The sequence below is a fragment of the Rutidosis leptorrhynchoides genome, chromosome 5, assembly GCF_046630445.1.
Source record: "Rutidosis leptorrhynchoides isolate AG116_Rl617_1_P2 chromosome 5, CSIRO_AGI_Rlap_v1, whole genome shotgun sequence".
Taxonomy (NCBI): Eukaryota; Viridiplantae; Streptophyta; class Magnoliopsida; order Asterales; family Asteraceae; genus Rutidosis; species Rutidosis leptorrhynchoides.
In genome coordinates, this window is record NC_092337.1 from 104512750 (window position 1) to 104530641 (window position 17892).

The window sequence follows — 17892 nt, forward strand, 5'->3', positions numbered from 1 at the left end:
AAAAGGATGCTCCATTTGACTTTGACACTAATTGCGAGAATGCATTCTCAATTCTAAAGTCAAAACTCACACAAGCTCCCATTATGGTATCTCCAGATTGGAGTATGCCATTTGAGCTAATGTGTGATGCAAGCGACTATGCTTTAGGTGCTGTTTTAGGACAACGTCCCGATAATCATTTTCTTCCGATTTATTATGCAAGTAAAACTCTAACGGGAGCTCAAATTAATTATACCACCACGGAAAAAGAACTCCTAGCGGTTGTTTATGCATTTGATAAATTTCGGTCATATTTGGTGTTGTCCAAGACCATTGTTTACACGGACCATTCGGCACTTAGGTATTTATTCACGAAACTAGATGCAAAACATCGTCTCATACGTTGGGTTCTTTTACTTCAAGAATTTGACATTGAGATACGTGACAAGAAAGGAGCTGAGAATCTAGCTGCCGATCATTTATCCCGACTTGAAAACCCCGAATTAGATAAACTTGATGACACAATCATCAAGGACACATTTCCTGACGAATCTCTAATGAGGGTTGAAAAAGAATCTGAAATCCCATGGTTTGCCCATTTTGCAAACTATCTTGCTTCAGGCATTCTACAAAAAGGACTTACTTATCAGCAAAAGAAGAAATTCTTTGCGGATTTAAAATCTTATTTCTGGGAATACCCAGACCTATTTCGTGTTGGTGCGGATCAAATAATTCGCCGTTGTGTGTACGGACAAGAAGCTCAACAAATTCTTGAGCATTGCCATCAAGGGCCAACCGGCGGTCATTTCGGACCAAACCACACTGCAAGAAAAATCCTTGAATCGGGCTTTTATTGGCCCACGATCTTTAAAGATGCCCATGATTTCGTTCGGACTTGTAACGCATGCCAACGAACGGGTAACATCACGAAAAAGGATGAGATGCCTCAGACCGGCATCCAAGTTTGTGAAATCTTTGACATTTGGGGAATCGATTTCATGGGACCCTTTCCAAGTTCACATAAGTGCAAGTACATACTAGTAGCCGTTGACTATGTATCCAAGTGGGCTGAAGCAAAAGCTTTGCCTACAAATGATGCTAGGGTGGTGGTAAACTTCTTGAAAAATCTCTTCTCACGCTTTGGGATCCCAAAAGCACTCATATCCGACCGAGGAACACATTTTACCAACAACCTTCTTGAAAAGGTGTTGAAGAAGTATGGCGTAACTCATCGTTTCTCTACTCCGTACCACCCGCAAACAAGTGGTCAAGTGGAGAACACGAATCGTGCCTTAAAACGCATACTTGAGAAGACGGTTAATAACAACCCTAAAATCTGGCAGCGCAAGTTAGATGACGCGTTGTGGGCTTTTAGGACTGCGTATAAAACACCAATAGGTACCACACCATTTAGACTTGTATAGGGTAAAGCGTGTCATCTACCTGTTGAAGTTGAACACAAGGCGTATTGGGCTATGAGAAAATGTAATACTGACCTTGTACAAGCCGGAGAAAATAGGTTATCACAACTTAACGAACTAGATGAATTAAGATTACAAGCCTACGAAAATTCTAAAACATATAAAGAAAAAACTAAAGTATGGCACGATGCACGATTAAAAAAGAAAGAATTTGAACAAGGGGATAAAGTATTGGTATTCCAATCACGTTTCAAGTTTTCACCTGGTAAACTTAGATCCCGATGGAATGGGCCATATATAATAAAACAGTTTTTTCCATCTGGATATGCAGAGTTGTATGGTAAAGATGGTGGAACTTTCAAAGTGAACGGACACAGACTAAAGTTATACTTTGAAGAAATCAATACTACGGAAAGAGACGAAACCACCTTCTACCCTAAGGACAAATAAATTCAGGGTAACTCTAAGGTTTTAAACTCCATTCTCGATTTTTATTCTTATCTTTAAGAGTGGGGTTAGATTGGTCTTTCCCTAGTAGACCCTAAAGAACTAGTCTTCTCCCTCCATTCTACCTTTTTAATTTCTTTTGGTTTGTTTTTATTGTTTACTTTCCAGATGCGAGGTCAATATATCTACAACCATTTCATTTTAATGTGCGATAAGATTTTACCAAGGGATGTAGTGTTAGATATTAAGAAAAGATGCGATGCGACGAGAAAAGAAGAGAGACAAGATTATAATGAGAAAAATTATGGAAAAGGCAAATCAAAATGCGCTAAGAGACGTTGAGCACGTCAATTGGGTAAATGTGAAAAATGTGGAAAACCGGCTCACTCCGGAGATTGCCCAAAGAACCAAACGGACTCTAATTTCGAGTACGTAACTTTATGCCGAGAAGGGCCTTTCAAATGTTTAGAAGAAAACCTCTTAAACCCACGAGGTTACGCCTACGAGGCAATGGGAAGCAAAATTTCACGACTCGACTACGAGGCGAGTCAACGTGGGTTCACTATCTAATTCTTTTTCTCGTCGATTGTATGTATGTGCATATTTTATTTTTATTTTTTATTTTGTGTGTATTTTGGTTTATATTTGTTTGCAGTGAGTTTTATAAAAAGATCTACTATTTAAAATTGATTAAACTTGAATTTAACCTGTTTTCATTGAAAACGATAATGTTAAAGTGTTAAAACTGAATTATTGTTGTTCAAATTGCACGAAATTAATTGTTAAATTTTTAAGATATCATTTAAATAGTAAATCACGAAAACAAAATAAAAATAAAAAAAAAAAATTCTTTCTACTAAATTGAGGTGAAACGCCTTGAGTTTAACTTGTTTCTTTGAAAATGAAAATGTTAGGTTTCACAACTGAATTTTCATTCTTCAAAATTGTACAGAGTATTTGTTAAATTCTAAAAGTCTATAGTAGATTGCAAAAATATACTCTTTTATCAATAACCGTAAAAATATATAACTTGTAAATCTTTGTCGTGGATAATGATAGGTTTGACAACCGAAATTAATCTCTACCTAGACGATAGGAAACAAAGTTTTAAGTTTGAAAATTAGTTGATTTAAGGGTATATAACAAAAATAGAGTGAATTTTTATTTATTTTTCATGTACTTGTTTTTATTTTATTTATTTTCGATAAAATTATAAAAACTTTAAACTTTTAATTAATTGAATTTTATAAATTGAAATTAAAAATTTATAAACGGATTAAGATCAGGTGTAAAAACCGAATTTCCGTTACAAATATAAATTTTCAAAAGATATTTTAAATTCAATTGATTTTAAGTTATATAAACAAAAATAGAGTGTATTTTACATTGTGTAATTTTTATTTTTCATGTACTTGTTCTAAAATTAAAAATGTTAATATTTTTAACACAAAAATAGAGTGTTTTTATTTTATTTTGAATTTGTTTTCGAAAAACTTTAAAAACTTTAACTTTTAATGAATTGAATTTTATAAATTGAATTTAAAAATTTATAAACGGATAAAGATCAGGTATAACAACCGAATTTCCGTTACAAATATAAATTTAAAAAATGATATTTTGAAATTTAAGTACTTATAAAGTTAAAAAAAAATTAGGGTGTGTGTCAAATAGTTTCTTTTGCTTTTATTTATATATATAAAAATTTTAAGTGTGGGGTAAAATTTTTGTACTCTTGAAGTACAACCTCATCTTGTGTGTGATTAACATGGTTGTTTGACAGGTACTTACGATGATGATGCATTCAACATAACGAAACACCAAATTTATATTGTGATAAAGGGATTGGATATATTCATACGATAAGCATTTTACAATGTCCAATTACTTAACAAAGAAAGTTCTAATACTTTACACTTTTTGTCCTCTCAAATTTATAAACTGTTATCTGATTTTATGTAATGAGGGCATTACGTAATCTTAAGTGTGGGATGGGAATATATAAATTCTCGAGAACTTATAAGTTATTGGTTTTTATGAAAATTTGAAAATCTTTAAACAAATATAACAAATAAATTTTTAAAGTAACTACGAGCAATTAAAGATCAGGCGTCAAAAACCGAAATTGTTGTCTCAATACATTAAAAACGCATAAGTTTATTTGTTTAAAACCTATAAAAGAAAAACCATTTATAAACAAGAATTTATAAAACCTTATGTTGAGAATCATTTATCACATGTTTCTATGAAGTTATTGCAGATATCATTGCTTTGGAATGTATAAACCTGAATATTCCATTATCACGAGTAATAGAGGATGAATCAAGTCCATCCCTTAAGGAAGTAAAGTCTTCCAAATTGACACACTTGCTAACTTATGTTAGAAGATGTAGTCCAGAACAGCTGTAGGTTGACGAAAAATCTTGAAAAGTCATCTCTATCATCGGCTGGAAATCCACCTAACCTCAGCATCAAACAGGGTTTTTGGTGGTCAGACTTATCCTAACCATGAGATGGATCTGTCTCGTACAATGGGGGGGCACATTGCAAATTAGCTTTTAAGACTAATGAATCTAATCCCCAGATGGATGATCTCCGTAAAGATTAACCGCATCTATGTTTGACCGCGGTCAACATACATATGCCATAACAAATTGAGGTGCGCAAACTCATGGTTCACCGATGATATTTGGACATGATATAATTTTGTTCTAAAACTTATGCTATTTTATGAATTATATTGTGTAAAACTATTTTTGGACATTTGGCTTCAAGTTCCATGATACTACAATCATGGGGGCGAATAGCTTGCTAATCGCCGACTGAGACTTCGGTTATCAGTTACCCTCAACCGGAATTTGAGGTTAAAACCGGAAAACGTGTCTAGTGTAAAAACTAGCATGACATTTTATATAAATCATAAAACGTTTTCACAAAGGTCCAATTTTCCCTAAGGATCCAAATTTTTAAACCTTAATCACGAGTTTCAACTTTGTTTCTGTTGTCAGAATTTCATTTCGTGTGGTGTGCGTGTGATTCAATAAAAATTGTGTAGTATTTCCAACTTATTCCATATAGCGTGTGTTTCATTTCGTGTAGCGTGTGTTGTGTGATTTAATGTTCGATAAGGAAAAATATGTAATGTTCCGATTCTGTTTAAAAGATGTAATTGCTTGAGGACAAGCAACGTTCAAGTGTGGGGTATTTTGATATTGCTTTAAACACACATATATTTCGACGTAATATCATTTATATTTCATAGGCTTTTACCGTTTACAAAGACGTTCAAATGTATAAATCTCGAGAAAAACGACAAAAGTTAACGAAGGCTTGAAGATTGAAGAAATGACGATAAAACGACGAAAAACGATGGATTTTAACCGAATATATATCAAGATAATGTTTACTCAATTATAAGTCCAAGATGAGCGAAGAAAAAGAGTTCAAATGAAAAGTTCCAAGTCAATATACGTCAAGACGGGTCAACAACGAACAAACATAAAATAAAAAGTAAAAAAAAAAAGAAATGCGTAATGTTAGGCCATATTTGATCCAAAAATTGCAATTGGGGCGGCTGCTTTTACACTATAAAATTACTCCTTTCTAGAGACATGTCGACATAATAATACTTTTAAGTATTATAATCCCAACTCAACCAGAGAAATTGAAGTGGACAAATACTTTGAATACTATATACACACTTACGATTAATTTACTACTACTTTCAGCAGTGGGGGATTCAATTTACAGAATTTAAGGGATATTAAGAGATAGTGTACTCACCTACTTCTCACTTCTGACACTATATAATGAGCAAGAGACATGCACAGAAAAAGAGAGTGCAAAAGGGCAAGAGAGAGAGTTGGAAGAGTTCCAAGTAGTCAACAACACTATTCAAGGATATACACATATACATGTGCGTACAGTCAAAAAAAAAAAGAGTGAAGACAGAGTGTGTGCACAAGTCACAACAATTCAATTTATCTTCACAACTAAAAAAATCCATACAACTTACACACATATTTTTAAGAGATACGCATGTCCTTTTATTACGGAGTACTATGTATTAGTATTATTTACAGTTCCAAAAGCAATATTTAGGATAGTTTTTGTATCAAGGGTGTATTGTTCGTGATTAAGGGTGTTATTGTACGCGTGAAAGGGTGTTGTTATTGTAATTTTCTACCGTTTGAAGTTAATGGAAGTGAAGATTTTCGTAAGTAGATTCTATTAAAATTATCGTTATCAATTTTATCGTTATTATTATGTTTGCATACTTATATTTTTATGTTTACCCTAGTATAATGAGTAGCTAAATTTCCCTAGTGTTTGCTTAGATGTAGAGCCCCTAGTGAAATGGATTGTTATCATTTGCAAAATAAAAATGTAACTTAAGTGTTTTTAATATTGAGCCTAATTAAATGAACCATTATTATGTAATTGGATATTTAACCCCTGTCACTTAATTTATGAGATAAAAATAACGAAAGTTATTTTTATTTATATAAATTAAGCTTCAACATTAAAAGTGATTTAGACGAGTTTTATGAATAATTTACTAACACTAAATTAGGAATAAAGTTCGGTGGTTTGGGTAATATCACTAGTCACATAAAAGTGAAATTGTAAAAAGGGAAACCGTTATGATTTGGGTTTTGGCGAAGGTCAAAACTGGGTTGGGTCTCAATTTAAACACTTAGGGACTAGTAACTAACTAAATAAAATCCGGTGAAAATTAGATTTAATTTAGTTAGTCAAAACTTTATATTTATTCGAAAGGAAAATATAAGTTTAACACTAAACATTTTTATACGAGCTTAACTTAAAACAATCCATGGACCTAGGGGTGACACATTTAAGTAAACACTCCTATTTTTATATATTGTAAAATCATTATTATCATTATTATTTACGTATTATTATTATTCACTAAAAAAAAATATCACTCCGTATAATTAAACATATCACTCCGTATAATTAACATATCATGTAATTTAGGGTTTCATATATTTTAGGTTAAAATTTAGAGTTTCATATATTTTAGGTTAAAATTTAGGGTTTCATATAATTTAGGTCAAAATTAGGGTTTTGAATAGAATATTATTATAATTAGGTTATTAATTTATATTAGGTTATAATTAGGTTATAATTAGGTTAGAATGTTTTAATCTTATAATTAGTATTAATATAATTTAAAATTAGTAATTAGCTTATAATTAGTTAATTATTATAATTCCTATTAGTTTATATTAATTTTAATTAAAACATGTCATTTAGTTAATTTAAATAAATTTATATTATAATTGCTCAAAACAAAATTCTAATCATATAGTTTTATTAAAAGTTATTGTTTTAATTAATTATCATTTAGTAATAAAATTGTTGAATCATAACTAGTATAATTTCATTTAGTTCCTTTTTAAGTTAAATCTTGTAATCTTGTAATTTTATTTATGAAGTAAATTAGTTAAGTTATTTTCCATTATTGTTATATTATAAATTCCTAATACAAAACCCCCTTTAAATTAGTTTAACATCAAAGACTATTAAAAACCATTAAACACTCCATCTCCCTGTGGAACGAATCGGATTTACCTATAAAACTAAACTATACGGATAGGACCAGTTGCCTATATATGTGTGAAATCAACCTGAATTCATTAAAACACCATATATACAAGAAATAAATTCGTGTAACAAAATAACTCAAATCCGTTCAAAATAAAGGTTACGTTTCGCAACATCAGTTGCCTATACCTAGTTTTGATGTAGTGTTAGGGATGAACTGGATGAGCCTACATAAGGCCCACATTAAGTGTGACAAGAAGATTGTGACCTTCCATTTGACCGATGGAACCCGTATTGTGGCCCGAGGGGAACGAAGTGGGTTCAGTTTTCCATTGATTTCTATGATGAAGACGAAGAAGTCACTTTCGAAGGGGTGTGAGTCTTTTATGGCTTATGTTATTGACGCTAAGATAGAGAAGAGATTTGTTACTGATATTCCGGTGGTTTCAGAATTTCTTGAGCTGTTTCCTGACGAATTACCGGGGTTGCCGCCGGTAAGAGAAGTAGAGTATAAGATTGAGTTGGTTCCTGGAACAAATCCAGTAGCTAAGGCTCCTTATAGGTTAGCACCTTCCGAAATCAGAGAGATGATGTCTCAGATACAAGAATTGTTAGACAGAGGGTTTATAAGAAAGAGTTCTTCGCAGTGGGGTACACCGGTGTTGTTTGTAAAGAGGAAAGATGGTTCGTTAAGAATGTGTATAGATTATCATGAATTGAATAAGAGAACGGTTAAGAATAAGTATCCGTTGCTTAGAATCGATGATCTGTTTGACCAGCTTCAGGGTGCGTCGTATTTTTTGAAAATAGATCTTAGATCCGGGTATCATCAGGTTCGGGTTGCAGAATCAGATATACCGAAGACAACGTTCAGAACTAGATATGGGCATTAAGAGTTCTTGGTTATGCCATTTGGGTTAACAAATGCTCCGGCAGTCTTCATGGATCTGATGAACAGGGTTTGTAAACCATATTTAGATCAGTTTTTTATTGTGTTTATCGATGATATATTGGTATATTCAAAGACAGAGGCTGATCATGCGACACATCTTCGATTAGTGTTAGAGTTGTTAAAGAAAGAGAAGTTATATGCTAAGTTCTCGAAGTGTGAGTTTTGGCTTCGAGAGGTGCAGTTTCTGGGTCATGTTATCTGTGAGGCAGGTATTAAAGTGGATCCGTAAAAAATAGAAGCGGTAATGAGTTGAAACTCGCCGAAGACGCCGACAGAAGTTAAGAGTTTTCTCGGGTCTTGCGGGTTATTATCGCCAATTTATAAAAGATTTTTCTAAAATAGCGGGTCCGTTAACTAAATTGACCAGAAAAGATGTAAGTGTCCGATGGGGTGATCAACAAGAACAGGCCTTTCAGACTCTGAAACAGTTATTGTGTCAGGCTAAAGTGTTAGCATTACCAGAGGGTTCAGATGACTTCGTGGTTTATTGTGATGCGTCAATTGCCGGGTTGGGGTGTGTTCTGATGCAGAGAGATAAAGTTATCGCATACGTTTCTCGTCAGCTAAAGACACATGAACGTAACTATCTAGTTCATGATTTAGAAATGGCTGTAGTGGTGTTTGCTTTAAAGTTATGGAGACACTACTTATACGGTACAAAGTGTGTAATATGTACAGATCATAAGAGTCTTCAGCATATTTTTACGCAGAAAGAACTAAATATGCAACAGAGACGATGGATAGATAGTTTCTGACCTAATTGAACAGATAAAACAGGTACAAGCCCAAGCTTTATTGGAGGAGAATTTAAAGACTGAACTGATGACCAAAATAAAGGACCAATTGATTGACGATTCTCGTGGACTTAAGACGTTTAAGAACCGAATTTGGGTGCCTATGCTTGGAGATTTAAGGAAATTGATCTTGAATGAAGCACACAAATCAAGGTTAATTGTCCATCCGGGTAGTACTAAGATGTATAACGACTTAAAACCGATGTATTGGTGGCCAACAATGAAGAAAGATGTTGCTCAATTGGTGGAAAAGTGTCATATTTGTGCGCAGGTTAAGGCAGAACATCAGAAACCCTATGGTTCATTACAGCAGTTGAAAATTCCAAAGTGAAAATGGGATCATATTACGATGGATTTTGTAACCAAATTACCTAGATCTCAGAGAGGTAATGATATGATTTAGGTAATTGTTGATCGACTGACGAAAAGTGCACATTTCTTAGCAACAAAAGAGACAGCTGGAATAGTGTACAAAAAAGTTTGGGAACGAGGGTAAATCTGAGTACCGCATATCATCTACAGACCGACGGTCAAAGTGAGTGTACTATACAGACACTAGAGGATATGCTTAGGTCCTGCATATTAGAGTACGGTGGTCCGTGTGATATACATCTACCTTTGATCGAGTTTTCCTACAACAACACTTATCATTAGAGTATTGGTATGCCGCCTTATGAGATGTTGTATGGTCGCAAATGTAGAACGCCGACTTATTGGTTAGAAGCCGGAGAGAAACAGTTTGCAGGTCCAACATTAGTTCAGATAACAGCAGAAAAAGTAGCGATAGCACGTGAAAATTTGAAAGCGGCACGTGATAGACAGAAAATTTATGCCGATCCACGTAGGCGTCAGGTAAACTTTGAAGTGGGAGATCGTGTTTACTTGAAAGTTTCGCCATGGAAGGGTGTTATCAGGTTTAGTAAGCGGGAAAAGTTAGCTCTGAGATACATTGGGCCGTTCAAGATTATTCAGAGAGTTAATGATCAGAAGGTTGTATTAGAGCTCCCGACAGATTTAGCAGGAATTCATAACAATTTCAATGTGTGTTACCTTAGCAAGTGTAAGGTTGATGATGAGATGCAACTAGTTCCATTAAGTGATTTAAGGGTGGACTTAAATCAAAAGTTAGTTGAAGAATCGGTAAGAATTGTCGATAGAAAGGTGACTAAGCTGAGAAAGAAGGAGATCCATATGGTGCTTGTTGAGTGGAAGCATAGTTTAGGATCGAACCTTACGTGGGAGACCGAAGAGCTGATGAAGGCTCATTATCCACATCTGTTTGACCTTGACCAGATTCCGAGGACGGAATCTCTTTAAGGGGGTGGATTTGTATCATCCTCAGATCGGGCCTAGAAGTAAGATGACTATTGTGCCCTTAGGCATATTTGTGCGATTATTTATGCCTTTATTTTATTTATATGCGTAATATTATTTTATTAATTAGTTAAGACCAGTTTGTGACAAGGGTCACAGAACATTTTCGTATATTTAATTTGAACTCCGTTAGGGCCGTCAAATTAAGTACAGAAGTTATCAAATAACTGGTAAATACCCGTGTGTGATGGGGTATGGGATTTTAACACAATTAAGTGTATTGTGCAGCTCCCTTCTCTCATTATTCTCCATCTCTCTAGAAAATTCATAAAACAAACTGTACCCATTTCTTATTCATTCTCAAACCCTAGATTTCCAATTGGTGTTCTAGAGCTCAAATCTGTTGTATCATCTCATTCTTTACAATTTACAGAGTCTATTGAGGTAAGAATCAAAGAGTTTCAAGCTCTAATCTTTGAGAAATTGAGGTTTTTGTGTCAAGTTTGTTAAAAGTGCAAATTGGGTCAAAATGGTTGATTTTGTTGTTGTTAGTGTCAAAATCTTGTGGGTTTGTGTTTATTGATGAATAGCGTAGTCGATTTGGTCAGTTTTGAGGTAAGAAACGAGCTCTAGAGTAAGAAATGGCGAATTTTGGGTTAAACCCGTAGCTGTGTTCATCTTGCTCATCAAATGAACACACTCGGCCGAGTGTCTCTTGACACTCGACCGACTGTGTAGACGATCGACCGGTTGAGTGACACACTCGACCGAGTGTGGCTGTGTTCTGATTAGATGATTTGACTTAGTCAGTCGACCGTGTGAGAGGACACTCGACCGAGTGTGTGGACACAGTCGACCGACTGTGTGTGTCAGTTGACCAAGTGTCTTTGTGGGCAGAATATTTTTTCTAAGAGTTATTTTCTATCCGTTATGCTGTCCGCGTGACTTATGATGATCAGGATGTAAATTCTGAAAATGCGTAAGTGTTAGGAGGACTTTTAGCGGCGCTTTTGTGACTGATTTCTGTACTGTGTTGTTTTGTGTTAACAGACAGAAACTAACTTGATTTGCCTTATGTTCAGGTGATAAGGATAAGGAAGCCGCTCTGTGATAGATTATCTGAGCTAGTTGCTGGTATTCGGTGAGTGGGTCTATCTCCGGATAGAGTATTAAGTAGCTGAAATGTTACTTGTTCAGACTCATTATTATTATGTTTATGCCTTGTATGATTGCCATGTGTAGTTAGATATTGCCATGCTAGTTAGGACGATTGCATGACTGAATATCTGTGATATTATGTGCACACTGTTAGTTGGACACCAACCGAAGCGGCAAGGTTGGGAACTGTGATGACCCGGAAAATTTCGAGTTATTTAAATCAATTCTCTATATGATTTATTATTTTGACACGTTAAGCAAAGTCTGTTAGATTGAGTCTCAAAATTTTAAAACTGTTTCATATATTCAATTACCTTTGACTGCTCTCGACGATTTATGAACAATTATATGTATATATATATATATATATATATATTATAAGATGTACAAGTAAAACACTATTTGCTACAGTAAAAATCATTTTGCTACAGTAAACACTATTTGCTACAGTAATATTATGTCGACGAACTAGCAAACAAAAGGCCAGACTAGCCATACGATCGCATGGCAGATACACCAAAAGCCCATGCGATCGCATGGGGATCAAAAACACTATTTTCTACAGTAAATATTATGTCGACGAACTAGCAAACAAAGCAGAAATGAGCTCTCCAGCCTAGCCATGCGATCGCATGGCAAAAGCACTGAAAACCCATGCGATCGTATGGGCTACAGGAAATGAAAAACTACTATAAATACGCCAGTTTGCTCGACACAAAAATGCACACCTCTCTCTGCTTCTTTCTCTCTATATTTATATTTATATTTATATTATAATTATAATTTTAAATTTAAGTTTAATAATAATAAGGTGTATACGAGGGTGTTTTTAATTCGGGTTTCAAACCATTTTAAACTAAGAAAATATTGGGTATTGTTCGGGGTATTGTTCTTGAATCCAAGACCAACCATATAGTCGTCTACCATCATTATGTCTACGCAATTTGCCTACAATATTGAATCTCAATATTGAACCGTGAGTTTATAGTCTCCCTTTTTAAATACTTAAAATATTTTTGGGCTGAGAATACATGCAATTTATTTTAAACGCAATGGACACAAGTACATACTAAATTCTACACTGAGTTAAACCGAAAATCCCTTAGCTTTGGTAACTAGTAGCTACCAGTACATAGGATATGGACTGGTGGGCACGAATAATTGTATATGGTTCCATAGGACTTGACATCCCCGTCCGAGCTAGAGCGCTAGCCTCTTAACGGACGTATGTTATTTGAGTTTATGACACGTTGGTTTGCGTGTATTAAAATGAATAGGGTAATTATAATTATAATGTTAAGTTTAGTTACCAGGGTGCTCTGTTACGTAGAATCTATTGATAAACTTTTGATGAAATCTTGTGGTCTATCTTTATATACTTATGACTCGAGCAATTAAAACTATAACTCACCAACATTTGTGTTGACCTTTTTAGCATGTTTTATTCTCAGGTTCTTAGACTGCCTCCGCTGTGATGTGCTTGTTTCCTGCATGGAGTCTCTCATGATTTGTATAAAGTTTATTGCATTCGAAATAAAACTGAATTGTGTAATAAATAATTTGACTGTGATGTCAAACTGTATGATAAAAACTTATGTATTTTGGGGATTTGCTTATACTTAAGCACTCGCCCATATGTTTATAACTTTCTATGTTTAGAAAGTCACTTATTTTAATGAATGAAATATTTTATCAAAACGTATCATATAGAGGTCAAAACTTCACTGTGGAATCAATGATTAACGTGCCGCGTCAATAGCGATTTTGACGGGTCGTTACAGTTGGTATCAGAGCTTGAGGTCAGAGGGAACCGGAATTTGCATTAGTGTGTTTAACTGGTAATTGTTAGGATGCATTAGTGAGTCTGGACTATGACTATATTTGTTTTTTATCCATTTTTTTGCTTATCATTTTGTCAAAAACATTATATGTGATATATTTATACGCTAACGTAATTGTTCTTTCAATTATGTGATATATGACTTTTTCTAAACCTATCATTTTGTACGACTCAGAATCGGACACTGAATCTATTCTCTCCACAACTGAAAAGGGCATTCCAATACCTATTAAAGAAGAAATTGTGGTAGCCGGGGAATCTCAACTCCCGGTAAACTCAGAGGAGGTCCCAGCTCCACCCAGCCCTGGTTTTCTGGACCCACAGTATCGTTTCAATGGTACCGTGTGTAGTGACCCGAACTTTTCCATGTTTATATATATTAAATGAAATTGTTATCTACATGATTAAATGTTTCCAACATGTTAAGCAATCAAACTTGTTAAGACTTGATTAAATGAAATAAGTTTCATATAGACAATTGATCACCCAAGTTGACCGGCGATTCACGAACGTTACAAAATTGTAAAAACTACATGTTTTGGTATATATATAGACATATATATATGGTTGACATAAGATTATGATGAGTAAGTATCTCACTAAGTATATTAACAATGTGTGATATACATAAGAAATGAGATTACTAAGTTAAGAAACTCGAAATGATATATATATATATATATATATATATATATATATATATATATATATATATAACGATTATCGTTATGATAACGTCTACTAAATACATATGTATCATATTAAGATATTGATACACTATATTTAACATGATAAAATGATATTTAAATATATCATTAAGTGTGTTAACAATGAACTACATATGTAAAAACAAGACTACTAACTCAAGAATTACGAAACGAGACTTATATGTAACGATTATCGTTGTAACGACATTTAAATGTATATATATCATATTAAGATATATTAATATATCATAATATCATGATTATATAATAATTTAACATCTCATTAAATATAATAAACATTGGGTTAACAACATTTAACAAGATCGTTAACTTAAAGGTTTCAAATCAACATTTACATGTAACGACTAACGATGACTTAACGACTCAGTTAAATTGTATATACATGTAGTATTTTAATATGTATTCATACACTTTTGAAAGACTTCAAGACACATATCAAAGTACTTCTACTTAACAAAAATGCTTACAATTACATCCTCGTTCAGTTTCATCAACAATTCTACTCGTATGCACCCGTATTCGTACTCGTACAATACACAGCTTTTAGATGTATGTACTATTGGTATATATACTCCAATGATCAGCTCTTAGTAGCCCATGTGAGTCACCTAACACATATGGGAACCATCATTTGGCAACTAGCATGAAATATCTCATAAAATTACAAAAATATTAGTAATCATTCATGACTTATTTACATGAAAACAAAATTACATATCCTTTATATCTAATCCATATACCAATGACCAAAAACACCTACAAACACTTTCATTCTTCAATTTTCTTCATCTAATTGATCTCTCTCAAGTTCCATCTTAAATTTTTAAGTGTTCTTCATAAATTCCATAAGTATAGTTTCATAAAAATCAAGAATACTTCCAAGTTTAAAAGTCTACTTCCAAGCTTTCTAATCCATTCCAAGTAATCATCTAAGATCAAGGAACCTTTGTTATTTATAGTAGGTTATATTTCTAATTCAAGGTAATATTTATATTCAAACTTTGATTCAATTTCTACAACTATAACAATCTTATTTCGAGTGAAAATCTTACTTGAACTTGTTTTCGTGTCATGATTCTGCTTCAAGAACTTTCAAGCCATCCAAGGATCCTTTGAAGCTAGATCCATTTTTCTCATTTCCAGTAGCTTTATCCAGAAAACTTAAGGTAGTAATGATGTTCATAACATCATTCGATTCATACATATAAAGCTATCTTATTCGAAGGTTTAAACTTGTAATCACTAGAACATAGTTTAGTTAATTCTAAACTTGTTCGCAAACAATAGTTAATCCTTCTAACTTGACTTTTAAAATCAAATAAATACATGTTCTATATCTATATGATATGCTAAATTAATGATTTAAAACCGAAAAACACGAAAAACAACGTAAAACCGGATATACGCCGTTGTAGTAACACCGCGGGCTGTTTTGGGTTAGTTAATTAAAAACTATGATAAACTTTGATTTAAAAGTTGTTCTTCTGGGAAAATGATTTTTATTATGAACATGAAACTATATCCAAAAATCATGGTTAAACTCAAAGTGGAAGTATGTTTTCCAAAATGATCATCTAGACGTCGTTCTTTCGACTAAAATGACTACCTTTACAAAAATGACTTGTAACCTGTAATTCCGACTATAAACTTATACTTTTTCTGTATATATTCATAAACTTAAGTTCAATATGAAACCATAGCAATTGGATTCACTCAAAACGGATTTAAAACGAAGAAGTTATGGGTAAAACAAGATTGGATATTTTTTGATTATTTTAGCTACGGGAAATGTTTAACAAATCTATACAAATCATATCATAGCTAACTTATATTGTATTATACATGTATTCTAATATATTATGTAATCTTGAGATACCATAGACACATATGCAAATGTTTTGACATATCATATCGACCCATGTATATATATTATTTGGAACAACCATAGACACTCTATATACAGTAATGTTGGAGTTAGCTATACAGGGTTGAGGTTGATTCAAAAAATATATATACTTTGAGTTGTGATCTAGCCTAAGACGTGTATACACTGGGTCGTGGATTGATTCAAGATAAAATATATCGATTTATTTCTGTACATCTAACTGTGGACAACTAGTTGTAGGTTACTAACGAGGACAGCTGACTTAATACACTCAAATCTTTAAAACATAATAAAAATGGTTGTAATTATATTTTGATCATACTTTGATATATATGTACATATTTGTATAGGTTCGTGAATCGATCCGTGGTCAAGACTTATTTCCGAGGAAGGAAATATCTGTGAAAGTGAGTTATAGTCCCACTTTTAAAATCTAATATTTTTGGGATGAGAATACATGCATGTTTTATAAATGATTTACAAAATAGACACAAGTACGTGAAACTACATTCTATGGTTGAATTATCGAAATCGAATATGCCCCTTTTTATTAAGTCTGGTAATCTAAGAATTAGGGAACAGACACCCTAATTGACGTGAATCCTAAAGATAGATCTATTAGGCCTAACAAACCCCATCCAAAGTACCGGATGCTTTAGTACTTCGAAATTTATATCATATCCGAAGGGTGTCCCAGAATGATGGGGATATTCTTATATATGCATCTTGTTAATGTCGGTTACCAGGTGTTCACCATATGAATGATTTTTATCTCTATGTATGGGATGTGTATTGAAATATGAAATCTTGTGGTCTATTGTTACGATTTGATATATATAGGTTAAACCTATAACTCACCAACATGTTTGTTGACGTTTAAAGCATGTTTATTCTCAGGTGAATATTAAGAGCTTCCGCTGTTGCATACTAAAATAAGGACAAGATTTGGAGTCCATGTTTGTATGATATTGTGTAAAAACTGTGTGACACCGCTGATTTTTTTTTTATTTATTTATAAATACGTGGCGGAAGCATTAACGTTAATTAAACCATTATAATAATATAAACATATCATAATTGCATAACCAAAACAGTTGACAGCTAGCATTTAACTAATACATAGGGTGTCACGTGACGTTTCAACAAAAGTTTAGTTTTATAGGAAAAGACACATCAGAGTTGGCTCCTGTCAAACATAACATCAGCATGCCCCGTCTTCTCCCCAAAAGCATCATCTCTACAAAAGCTAATAACCTGCAGGGAGGAGATGGAGGGGAATTAGCACGAAGCTAAGTGAGTACGACTAACCACAGGCAATAGTATACAGAACAGTTATACTAATCATGTCACAAAGAGCTAACACACAAACATCACCCAAGTGCCGTCTACAGAGACTCTGGCGGCTCGGCCAAACCATTAACCACCAGTTGATCGGGCTAGGGCTTACCAGAAGTTCCTCCACCACCGTATGTATATACATAATCCACACGCGACGGACGCGTCATTCACATATATATACACCACGGCTGTCTAGGCTACCACAGAGGAACCCAACCCGCAGGTTGATCTCTCCTACCGAGGCTACCACACAATAGGGACGCACTGGGCTCCAGCAGACAAGCATCAACTAACATGCAGTCATCACAATAAACTAACTAACTGTATCAATAAGTACAACTAACTAGCATGGCAGTCATAATATAACATGCTACTCTATACTAAATTCCACAGTTAGTCCCACTCACCGATTACTGGCAAACGAGAAGGTGTTCAGTTATCTAATCACTGAACCTTCTCTTTCTCCTTTTC